The following is a 13,148-nucleotide window of genomic DNA, read 5'->3' as shown; positions in this document are numbered from 1 at the left end:
AGACAGACTAGTAATTGTCATTGGGAAAAAATTAATAGGAAAGAATATACTTCACATAAATATTTTTTAATTAATTTATTTATTTTACATAAAAACATTTTCCCCTCCCTTCTCTCCTCTCATTACCTCTCTCCACCTCCCCACCTCCACCCCAATCAACTTTTCCTCTGTTTCTGTTCAGAAAGGGGCAGGCCTCCCATGGGGATCAACAAAGTATGGCATATCAAGCTGTAGTAAGACTAAGCACCTTCCCTTGTATTGGCTGGGCAAGACAATCCAGTTTAATAAACAGGTTCCCAAGAGCTAGCCAAAGCATTAGGGACAGCCCTTTATCTCATTGTTAGGAGTCCCACAAGTAGACCAAGCTACACAACTTTCACACACATGTAGAGAGCCTAGGTTGTTCCCATGCAGGCTCCCTGGTTGTTGGTCTAGACTCCATGAGTTCCTATGAGCCAGGTTAGTTATTTCTATAGGTTTTCCTGTGATGTTCTTGACCCCTCTGGCTTCTACAGTCCTTCCTCCTTCTCTTCAGCAAGATTCACTGTGCTCAGCCTAATGTTTAGCTGTGAGTCTCTGCATCTGTTTCCATTAGTTACTGGATGAAGGATCTCTGATGACAATTGGAGTGAGTAGTCACTACTCTGATCACAGGAAATGGCCAGTTCAAACTACATACCCAACATTTTTAGGAGTCTTAGCTACTGGTCACCCTTGTAGATTTGTGGAGTTGCCCTTGCATCAGGTTTCTACTTGACCCTGAAATGCCCCCCACTTTCCAGTCATTTCTTTCAGTACTCTCTCCCTTCATCTACCCCCTGACACCATCCCTCATATTCCCATCCACTCCTGCCCCTAGTCCACCCAGGAAATCTCCTCTATTCCCCTTCCCAGGAAGATTCATGCATCTCCTATTGGTCCCTCATTACCTAGCCTCTCTGGGTCTGTGGATTACAGCATGGGTTTCCCTTACTTTATAGTTAATATCCACTTATGAGTGAGTACATACCATGTTTGTATTTCTGAGTCTGAGTTATCTCACTCAGGAAGATTTTTTTCTAGTTCCATCCATTTGCCTTCAAATTTCTTGATGTCATTGTTTTTAACAGCTAAGTAATACTCCATTGTGTAAATGTACCACATTTTCTTTATCCATTCTTCAGTTGAGGGGCATCTAGGTTATGTCCATGTTCTGGCTATTTAAATAAAGTGTATATAAATAAAGTTCCTACAAACATAGTGGAGCAAGTGTCCATGTGGTATGATTGAACATCCTTTGGGTATATGCTTTTCTTCTAGCCTTCTGCCTAGCCCTTTCCTCACCTCCCCTTACCCTCTGTTTCTCTGGCCCTCCCTTTCTTTCTCTTTCTTTTCTTTACCTCTCCCTTTCCTCTGTTCACCAGGGGAAAGATAAATGCATTCCAAAGTCTCCAGTCATGCACGAGTTTCCTTTATGGGTCCTGGTGCTGGTGGAGCATAGCGCCCATGAGAATGAATGGGAGCCAGTCCTACAAAGCTAAAGGAGGGGTGGTTCTCAAGATGAGGACTCTAGAACAAGTGAGTGGTTTAGACTTCAGTTACCCCATCTGGGTGGTTGTGGTGACTTATATTCAGTACTATGTAATTTATGTCATATGTCAGAATCAATGAGGTACCTGGGTTTAAAAGCCAGGATCATGGCTGGGGGGATGTATCAGCAGGTAAAGTGCTTGCCGTGCAAGCTTGTATTTGATATCTTAGAACCTACATGCAAAGCCTAATAGGAAAGTTTGTTAATCTTGCCTCAAAGTACCTTTAACAACACCCAAAATAGTGCTTGATGAAATACCTGTGCACCATAACACATGGCATTAACTATCACAATGGCTTACAAGCAGCAGAAATGGATTTTTTCTCCCAGTGAAGGAGGCGAGAAATTCAAGTGTCAACAGAGTTCATTTCCTCTGCTGAAGAATGTATTCCATGCCTTTTGCTCTGCTTCTGGTGGTTGCTGGTGATCTTTAACGTTCCTTGGCTTATAGACACATCATTGTAGTCCTTATATGATGTGTTTACAATAGAGTCCATCTTAATCTAGGATAGCCTTGCTTTTACTTGATTATTTCTATGACTGCCCTCTGTCCAAATAATGTCACATATAAAGCAGCCATGCAGAGAGCAAGGGAACAATTGGCTGAAGGAGTGCAGTGAGATCAGCCAACAGTGGGGACTGCCCACTTGGCTTTGTGGTCGTGAATTGCACACAAGAGCCATTTGGCTTGTTTGTATTTATCCAGCCAGGGGCAGCTGTGTGCATGCATCCGTGACTTAAGCAGAAAGTTGTTTTGCTAGTGTTCTTCTCCAAGGGAATTTGATGCAGTCATCACTAAACATATATGGAACATATAAAGGAATTTGATGCAGTCATCATTAAACATGTGGAACATATACGGGAATTTGATGCAGTCATCATTAAACATATATGGAAGGGTCTTGCTATGATTACTGATCTTGGAAAGTAAGCTGGGTAAGAAAGACTAGGGATATGAGGGTGAGTTTACAGGGACAGATGGTAGAAGAATAAATTGAGGTCACTAAGTGTTTGAAGATGGCGGGAGTACATGGCATTCCTGAGAGTCAGATGAAAAAACAGGAGACGGTGGACAGTGTTGGGTGCCTAATTCGGAGCTGTGGCCAGGGTTCTCTAATTGCTCAAAGTTCAAATGTGTTTCCCCAAATTACTCTGGCACAGTTCTGGGAGGCATCTTTTATAACTTAAAAACATATATTCCATATGTTTTAGAGAATTTGTTTCTAAGCAGAACTTAGAAGATATAGAGAACATATACCCACATGCCTGTGTGCACACATGCACTCATGCATACATGAGCACACACCTCCTCTATCTGTCTTTCTTCTCCAAATGCACAGCTATTCCCATTATCGACTCCTTCCCCAAGAGTACTTCATCTACTTCATCTTTTGACACATCACAGTCACCCAGAGGTCATAGTTTACACCAGGCTTCATTCTTTTACATGCCTCTGAATTTGAACACATTTGTAATGACACATAACTGCCACCCCAGATAGTCCCACTTCTCTAAAGAGCCTCTACACTTCACTCATTCATGCCTCTCCCCCCATAGTGTCTGATAACCACTGATCTATTTTGTTTCTATAGCTTTCAGTTTTCCAGAATGTCACAGAGTTGGAATCTTTACAGTAGGCAGCTCACTCAGATAAGCTCCTTCACTTAGCCATATGCATGTGAGTTTTCCTTTCCTTCTCTAACTACGCCATTCAATCTTCTTTCTGCAGGTGAAGTCAAGGGGTGATTAACTTTCCTTGCAAAATGTAATCTGTGCATGTCAGCAAGCCTCACTCTAGTTCTTAGGTCTTCATCACTTGAGTGTCAGACATTTATGGTAATGTCTACAGAGGGAAATAAAGCAGAGTGTCATTTCTTAGCTGTTCTGTTGTAGTTCGGTGGTCCATGACTTTAAAATGCATAATTTGCATGCCAAGGATACAGAAGGGTTTTGAATCTCTTCATGCTCACTGGTGATGTCTTGGAGAAATATCTAGAGAAATGACACCAAGGTAACTTCCTGTCTTCACTCTCATCTTGCTATTTAAAAGAAGAGCTGATTTCAAAGGTATATTGATAATAGATAGGTTAATCTTGTCACATCCTTACCTCAAATAGTTATTGGCTTCTAAGACTCTATGGAATATTCTCTTTTGACCTAATCCATATATCTATTGTTTTAAATATTAATTTCTGTAGTCACCTTTTTGTATTGTCTATTTCACCCAAACTAGACTGCCCACCATTGCTTCTCAAATACATATTTATTTCTGCCATGTATTTGAGATCCCTCTTCTGAAAGCTTTCTTCTGTCATATTGTAAGCATATTGCTAGCACAAACTTAGGAAGCAATAATTATCTACCCAATGCCATCTGTATGCTCATGGATTGCACACTTCACATGGCTTATGAATTTCTAACAAACTTTAATGTCCATAACACTTGAAATCTACTGGACTCTAAGCTATGTCCTTATACACATTAGTCATGTTGACTGTCTAGAACACAATGAGCCATTTGAAGATTTTGCAACAACTGAGGAAGCAGAAGTTTAAAAGAGGAAGAGGGTGTCTGATTTGGAATCTGTCCATAAAGTGCATGTGGTTGTAGCAATTGAGTTTGTTAGCACTGGAAAATCAGCCAGGCCCTTTAATGGGGTGTGTGTGTTTGGCCCAGATTTTGGTTTATGCTGCCTGAGAGTAGAACTCTTGAGAGACTCTGCTGAGCAGAAAAGGGACAAAGTGAGACTGGTCAGATTGAGCTGTTTCTCAGCAAAGGACCTTGTGACCAAGGAGAATCCAGCCTCCCATATTGCTTCAATTGGGGCCAAATCCAGGACAAACAAATGACAGGCATGCCTGTAGCTGCCTTGTAAATCAACCCAGCAGGATGTGTTCTAACAGAGTGAGATAAAACCTGCCATTTACCTTGTAGCTAGCTAGATACCTTTGCTTTGGGAGAGTTTACAAAAAACAAAATTGAGAACTTGAAATCTTGTGTGATTGAGTTTTACAAGGTTGCATTAAAGGGAAAAATACAAATGCTGAGGTTATTAATGACAAGCATTCCATAGTTTCTAAAAGATGTTATCATGTCTTTATAAATGGTATAAAAACTTCAGCATGTCTTTCATCTAAAACTTCCATTTGAGTGTCCTGCAGTCCCAATGGCTTCTCTCTTTCTGGATGGTATTTCTCTTCATCACTTAATTTTGAGCATTCTCGATTGTGATGAACATCAGCAGCTATGGGCATCTGTTAATGTCTGGGCAGCGATAGAGTGGTTGGGTTGTTTCCTGATCACCCAGTAGGGTTGATAAGAACCATTTTAGCTCCTGGTTTGTAGGCTTTTCCCAAAAGGACCATGCTATTCATTGTCCAGTTTTGTTTGTTGTTTTTCCTTTCTGCCTGGCTTAGGGGAACCCCAGGGCACACACACTTTCACTGTGTGAATATAAGTGTGGCACAGCACCTTAGTCTGAGGAGAGACAGCACTGGATACTAAGTGGCAAGATTTGCTGTGACTTGGGACCCAGAGAGTGACTGAGAGTCTCACCTTCCATTCCCAGACACACCCAACACGGAGGGGTGTGTGGAGAGCGAGTCAGTGGTCAAAGGGTACATACACAATGTCTTTGGACCACATTTTCATATCTGACCTTTTCTGAGAGTGTCTGGTTGGGTTGTCTCTGTGAACTCAGACAGAGGGTCACTCTGAGGTCAGCTTGGCTCCTCTCCTGATTACTCTCTTTTTGCTCTCCCTTGACTCATGCTTATTGAACATGGTTGGTTCTGCACCTTCCCTCATACCTCTTTCTTGTCTTTTAGATCATATAAGATCCTTTCCTCTGAACTCCTTGAGAGTGAACAGTCTTACCCACAGTCTGTCTCTAGTATTTGACACTGAAATGGTAAAAATGAGTCTTGATTTGAAAAGATTAAATGCCTTTATAAATAATAAAATATAGTTTACTGAGTCCAACTAAGAAATATACATACATATGTTTTTTAAAATTTCTTAATCCAAAAAAAATTTCTTAACCCAATTAAGAAATATACATACATGAACAGCCTAGTTTTTCAAAAGAAATATTTATAGTGTCTTATTAAAGAAAATGAACCATAGAATTTAGGACATAGAATTTGAGGAGGGCTCGAATAACTCACAAAGGTCTCCAATAATGATTAAAGGTAAGGAAACAAGATAATCACCACTAACAAAAAAATTATTACCCAAATATTTTTCCTTTAAAAATAATCACTGAATAAATACTTGTATATAGAACTCTTTAATTGCAGTACTTTTTGAGGTCATCTGCTCACTGGTTTGTTCTAGAGAGTGCTAATGACTACCAGAAAGGGTACCAGCAGCAGACAGCTCACAGGACTGGCGTCTCTACTCAGATGAGGTCCCATTGTGGCCCCTCCTGTGATTAATACAAGGTCCTGAGCAAGTTTCTTCTTTTTTAAAAAATTCTATTTATTTATTTATTTATTTATTTGCTTACTTACTTATTATTTATTTATTACTTATTTATTCATTAGCTTCTGATAGAAATTAAAACATAGTAATAAGGAAGAGTTTAATAATTGGTTAACCATTTTGATTGAATAGATATATACTCTCAAGATGGAGTTAGGGAAATCAATCACAAAACAATCTCCAAGGAAGGAAAGGTAACTGTCAGAGATGTAGCCATAGGCCCTGAGTTATATATCTCCATCACTGAAAAAAAAAAAGTTTATAAAGAAAGCCAGGAGAGAATGTAGCCTGGGCTTCAGTTCATGTCGGGGTTGACAGGTACTCTATATGGAAATTTGTGGGGGAAGGATGGCAGATTTAAGACCTGTTGAAGTTGAGTGGCTTGCATGGGGGCTAAGTTATTTAATCTTTTTGTTCTCCAGTTTGACCTCTGTAAAGTTGTTTTATTGTAGTACCCACCTCAGAGGATTGTAGTGGATATTTTCTGAATCACGACAGCTAAAATATCCATGGAGATACAAGTATTTGGGTGACAACCAGGATGATGATGAAGATGATGATGATGAAGATGATGATGATGACAATGATGATGATGAGGAGGAGGGCGGTGATGAAAGTTCTCTGAGGTTTTAGTAGATCCTTTCCCTAGCTTGTTTGACCAACACTTTACAGATCAATCCTTGCCTTATTGAAGCCAGTAAGAATAATCTATAAATCTCACCCACTATTAAACAAACAATAGGTCACTGGTGAGATAGAAGATTAAAAAATATTTTAAAATATCAATGCAATAAAGAGAGGAAGAAAAAATACACAATGAAGAAGTGAGGAAATGGAAATAGCAAAAAATAAAAGACAATCTTCCCCTCAACAAAAACAAACCAAAGGATGTCATGAGGAACTAATACTGAACAGTCAGGCAATGAGTATGATTAATCCTATAGTGCTGATGGCTTGGTTTACAATTATGGATAAGTCGAAGACAGGCTATGTGATTGCTGGATCTTACCTGCTTCATGCTTATATAGCCCTGTGATGGGCTGATACTATGGTCATCTCTGTCTATAGATGGTGAACTGAAGTTTGAAGGGTTAATTAAGTAGGCTCCCAAGCTTGTGCATTTAATAAAAAGTGGGACAGGGATTTAAGATCATTTAACCTGAAGTAGGGATATCTCATCAGAAGTAAAGCTACTCATAAACAAGCTTACCTATTTTTTTTTTCTGGCCCATAGTAGATAGTTTTCCTGTCTTTTGTTAATTGCCTGATCAAAGAGAAATAAAAACCATGTAAATACCTTATAAATTAAATATTTGGTTTATAAGGCTTATGTAGTGTCTTTCTCTTCATCATGGTAAGATTGACTAAAACAGAAGCAGCAATGGATGATATAAGAGCTTCAGACATTTACCCAGGATGGTTGAAATGAAGCCTGACTAATCTACAGACAGCATTATGCGGGAAGATCTTGTACTATTAAGTATCATTGGCATTATCAGTGTCAGCAAGAGTTTATGAGACTTTCTAGAATGTGAGCTTTTGAATGTGGGGACTTGGATACCTAATTGAAATAGCGTATAGTGAAGGCTGCACTGGCAATGCATGCTGGATTCAGGAATTGAAAATTATATGCCTCCAGGGCAAAGTCAGCTGGGTGTGTGACTGAGCTGAGCCAAATGGAACCAATTAATGTTGACTTGGTTGGGGACTTAAGGTTTGTTTACCAAGTCCATTCGCTGGTGGGAAGTCAAGTTTCTTTATCTTTCTTGTTTGTAATTTAATTTGCTAATTGGCTTTTTAAAGTTTGTGGGAACTTTGGGTTAAGCTGTAGAAATCCAGATTTTATGAGCATGTTGGATGCAACTAAGGAAATGTAAAAGTTGTTTTAAATTTACATGCTAACTAGGCACCTGTTTTCAATTTGTTGCCTTGAAAGATGTTACTTTTTGGAATAAGTTCAGGGAGCCAGAGTTGTATTTGAAGCAGAAGATGGGAGGAAGCAGGCACTGGGATGCTGAAATCCATCTTAGCAAGTCACAGAATTTCCCTGGCTCTCACTCTCTCTGTTGCAATCAATAGGGGATTTTATGGGAGATGTGGTACCCAAATTTCCTACATCCACCTATGGAGCTGCAAATAGAGTAAATTCCAATAGTACCATAAAAATAATTCCTTGTAATGATTCTGAATCATAGATGCATGGGTCATGTTCCAGGTCAGCATGTGGAGGATGGAAGCCATGATGAACAAGAGTATTATATGTTTTAGAGCAAAATTTAATGTTTAAAACCAGTGTAGCTTAAGAAGGATCTGTGTGGCCCAGGATGGGTGTGTGTGAGAATCACTTATTGCTTTCTCTCATGTCATGATGCTGTATCTCCAGATAGAGCTGAACCTGTTTGTTCACCCAATATTTTCACTCACTTATGTTGTAAAATACTCTTTTTGGCCCACTTTTTAAAAGTTGCTAATTATGTAGATGTATTTATCAGTTTTTCCCCGTTTCTTAGAAATACGGCATCCTTGTTTATGGAGACCTGGGATGGTTTTATTTACAAACTAATTGGATTATTAACAAGAGTAACCTTGTTTAAAACATTGTTTTTGACAAGAAAAAAAAGGACCTTTTTCTCCTCATTAGTAGTGACTTGGCCACTTAAGAACCAACTCCTTGTTTACCCAGTGTCTGTTGTTTTAACTTCGGGACAGCAGCTGCACCTTAATCTACTGCTATTTTGGCCAGCAGTTGTGACTCCACAGTTACTGGCCTGCTTCTCTGGCAGTGGCCTGGCCACTCAGGCCACAGCCTGGTGGAAATTCTGTTCCTGCAGGCGCTGGATCTGCCTCTTCCACTGAAGGTAGCTTTAACTAAATCTCTATCATTCTATTTGTAAATAAGAATTGAGATTCAAAGGCTGAGGTGAAAACCTGCTAGCTGAGAGGGGTTGAATAGCACCTAGCTAATTTTCTCTCCATGTTGGCGTCTCCTAAAGATAGTGTCCTTTTGTTCCACCAAACAAACAAACAACAAACAAACAAACAAACAAACAAACACCTGTGTTACTCCACAACCCTCTTTACTTTTTCCAGTCCATCTTTCTATCTCTTCCAGGTGCCCTCTGATGCACTATGATTACTTTCCATCAACTGGCTGCTAACTCAGCCTCCTAACTCAAGGTTAATTTTATTTAACACAGATGCAAACTCAGGGTTTATAATGTAATCAAATATCCAACAAATGTTTGCTCAAGCTTTAGGCTGTGGGACATGTGAAAATCAGTGAACAAAGTTTTTTCATACTGGGAGGTAAATATGTAGTGGACCCACTATGTGCATTGGTTAACTTTGAGTAATGTCTACAGGCATGTTCTGGTTTTTGTTTGTTTTTTGTTTTTGTTGTGTTTCAAATTAATTTCAAAGTTGGTTAGTTAAGTCAGCAAGCAATAATTTATTGTGCCAGAATCCTTCAATTTGGACAGGACTCCAGGAGGCAGCTGGAGCAGTTCATTTGGAATCTATGGTCTGCTTCAAGATGGCAGCTTCAAGAGCTTGTGGTGTTTTGGAGGATTTTCAATGGCTGTGAATTGGTACTGTGATGTTAGTGAGGACCTAAGTTGGGCTATCCTGCTTAATCCCTATGTATGCCTGCCCCTGGGGCTGTTTGTGATTCATCATAGCATGACAGCTGGATTTCCAGTTTACTGCTTGCACTGGGAGGGACCTAGACATCTTTTCTGATTGTAGGTGTATCAAATAAGTCATAACTAATTTGACATCTTTTCCCTTGCCTATATAAGTTGTTTATTTTAGTACCCATTGGTATTTCTTACAGTGTTCCTTAACTTGTACTGCTCTTTTGTTCTTATTTAATGTACTTTCAATGGGTATAAATTTTAGTTCTTGGTCAAGGATGAGAGGCATTTTAGGATTTATAATGGAAATGTTTGTAACAGAACAAAAGAATACATAAAGCATAAATGTAGTATTTCAGTTTCATAAGTGGTGGGGAGGTCTCTGGGGGAGAAAAGTGTCATGAAGGCTCAACTGAAGGGACAAATTAAAGAAGAAGAGTTTGAGGAACAGTGAATTAATTCAAAGATAGATTCATTTGTCCTCTCTTTCATAGAGCAGATTCCAGCTCAATCCCAGGAGTCAAATGTCATCACCCATCTTTTTATACTTAGGCTCTTTCATTTACCCTTCTTCCACAGCATCTTTCAGCTGATTGTAAGAGGCCTGCTTTTCTTCCTCCCTTTCCTAACACTGAGATACTGGGGCTGTATGTCACATACTTACAAAATGGCCCACAATCAACATTCGGTAGCCTAAATTAGAATGGAAGAAGGGGCAGTGGACTTTGTCTTAGTTTGGGGGTCTTCCTGAAGTAGTCACTGAGATAAAGGATTGAGTACAAATTGATGCTTCTTCAGTATAGGAAGCACTGGTGCAGATGAAGGAAGTGGATGGGGAAGATACTAATTAAAGGGGTGCTGTAAAGCTAGCCACAATAGGGATGTGAGGGGAGTGTGATCCTTAGAAAAAGATTCGGAAATATGAAAGATAAAACAATAAACAAACAAAACTTCACCATCCCTAACTCAGAGTTAACCCAATTGAAGTGCCTGGCAGCTGGGGTGGGAATCTATACTCTCATTTTTTCATCCATTGGTTGAGGACTCCAGGGATGTGAATTAAATTGTACCTTTTTCTATGGCTTTGGAAGGAGTCTTAGGTGCACAGGCAAGGGCATTCTTAGTGTTGGCTCTATTCTGTCTTTGTGCTTTATTATTAAAACAATGAGGATGAATGACCTCTGTTTGGAAATGGGTGACTCTCAATGGCAATATCCCTGGTTGAAGTTCTGCTTTGTGAAAACAGGAAGCACAGCTGTCCTGTTTAACTTTGTGTGCCTCAAAGGGTGGCTGACTCAGTAAATAAGAGGATTAATGAATTTGGTTTTATAACCCTGCAAGGGAATTTAAGATGTGTGTTTTTTTTTTTTTTTTGGTTTTTCGAGACAGGGTTTCTCTGTGTAGCTTTGCGCCTTTCCTGGAGCTCACTTGGTAGCCCAGGCTGGCCTCGAACTCACAGCGATCCGCCTGGCTCTGCCTCCCGAGTGCTGGGATTAAAGGCGTGCGCCACCACCGCCCGGCAAGATGTGTGTTTTTTATTGTGTCAATTCAAGGGAAAATTGAGTTGTGGAATAGAATATTTGTTTAACTATGTAAAGATGAGTTGCAAAAATAATTGTTTAACTATGTAAAGATGTGTTGCTTTTGTTTATGCTGTGTTTAATTATGTAAAGGTATGTTGCTTTTGTTTATGCTGCATTTGTTTAACTATGTAAAGATGTGTTGCTGTTTCACCTTGCCTGCCTAAGGTACCTTATTGATCTAATAAAAAGCTGAATGGCCGATAGCTATGCAGAGGAGGGCTAGATGGGGATGGTAGGCAGAGAGAAAGGGGACCAGTCAGCTAAACATGGAAGAAGCAGGGAAAGCAGGATGGACAGTACATAAATGAGGTAAACAAGCCTTGGGACAGCACATGGATTATTTTAAGTTTAAAAAGCTAGCTAGAAACAAGCCTAAGCTAAGGCCAAGCATTCATCATTAATAATGTCTCTGTGTCATGATTTGGAGGCTGGAAGTCAAAGAAAGCTTAGCTACAGACATGGGAGTTGGTAATGAACCCTGGCAGGTGTGTAGGTGCCCTTGGCTTTCATAACCTCATAGAAATAAACCAACTAACTACAAAGTAAATCTATTGTTGTTGACAGCTTGAGCTGCTTATTGAACCACTTTTATTTTTTGTGATATGCAGCCTAGAATTCATGTCCACTGAGTTCACACCTTCAGGCCAGCCTAATTCCACTGGTGTCTAGTCTTGGATATTTAGGTTTAGTTAGATTCGAGAGATGTAAAAACAAGCAATACTGATGAATGATGAGCAATGAAATGTCTTTGCTTAGGTGAGCATGCAACCTTGGTGGGTCTGTCTTCCCTTCCCTTCCTATGAGATGAACTGTGCCCACTGCTTTTGACATATGTTTTCAAATATTTACATGCTATTACATCAGAATGTCACTGTATTTGGAGAAAAGGCTGAAAAAGAGGGAATGAAATTACCGTGAGGTCATTCACAAGGGTCCTAATCCAACATGACTAATTCCTTCACAAAAAGAAAATTTGGATACAGAGCCAGAAACAGAGGGAAGATAATGTGCAAACACACAGAAGAAAAAAAAAAAAGGACCACATATTTGGATTAATGCAGCTACAAGCCCAGTTTTGCTAGGGATTTCTGATAGCTGGAAGAGGCAAGGGAGGCTTGTTCACTAGAGCTGTAAGTGATTATGTTTGATCCTGTTGACATCTGCTCTCCTACTTCTAACCCCTAGATCGAAAATATGACAAAGTCATTATTTAAGCCAACCAGTTTCTGGTATTCCACTACACAAGATCTTTCCACCCCCACCCCCACTCCTTTTTGTCAAAATCTTTTTCAAATAGTTGTCCTCCCCTCTTCTGACTTTTTGTACCCTTCCTTTTGCATCATGTACCTGTCAACATTTTATCTGTACTCTGAGTTCTCCCTGAACATGCTACACTCACTCCATTTAGAGGAAGGCTCTAAAGCTTCCGCCTTGGATGGTACAAACTTCCTCATTTTCTCATTGCTGTGGTTTGAGCTCTTTGCTGACATAATGGGAGCTGTTCCTGTTGCTGCAGCTAAGAAAGACTAGCTATGGGGCAGCCTGCACCTTCTGTGTGCTTCTGTATACTACTACAGAGTCTGCCTTGTCAGAGGGAATTTGTGAGATTTCATTGGACTTGAGTGTATTGTAGCCATTGCTCAGAGTCCCCATGGCACAGAGCATTCAGCATCATTGCAGTGAGTCTGTGTACTTGGTTGTAAATTTGGACCAAATGCATTGTCAAGGTGGTTTCTAAGATGAATTAGGGCAACATAGAGATGGAAGGGGATCAAGTGGGAGGAGAATTGCATGACTTGGGTGTTGTTTGCCTGGAGACATTGCTTTAACATTCTGATTGCACTCTGCCTGACTCACATGTTTATCCCCTTACTTATTAAA

The 13,148-nt window shown here is 39.8% G+C and overlaps 1 protein-coding gene across 6 annotated transcripts in view; it reads left to right on the top strand.

The window, feature by feature from the left end:
• The window catches only part of Pid1 (phosphotyrosine interaction domain containing 1), a 261,901-nt gene that overhangs the window by 107,355 nt on the left and 141,398 nt on the right, over positions 1 to 13,148 (top strand). Inside the window, exon 1 of one of the 6 annotated variants that reach the window (XM_076549426.1) lies at positions 8,860 to 8,910. The exons of the other annotated variants lie outside the window; for them this stretch is intronic. The gene's annotated coding sequence lies outside the window, so the exon portion shown is untranslated. Of the gene's footprint in view, positions 1 to 8,859; positions 8,911 to 13,148 lie in introns of those variants that run through there. 6 annotated transcript variants of the gene reach the window in all.

Source organism: Peromyscus maniculatus, chromosome 13 (genome assembly GCF_049852395.1).
Source record: "Peromyscus maniculatus bairdii isolate BWxNUB_F1_BW_parent chromosome 13, HU_Pman_BW_mat_3.1, whole genome shotgun sequence".
NCBI classification, from domain to species: domain Eukaryota; kingdom Metazoa; phylum Chordata; class Mammalia; order Rodentia; family Cricetidae; genus Peromyscus; species Peromyscus maniculatus.
The sequence above is the reverse complement of the archived record's forward strand: the minus strand, read 5'-3'. Positions and strand labels throughout refer to the sequence as shown.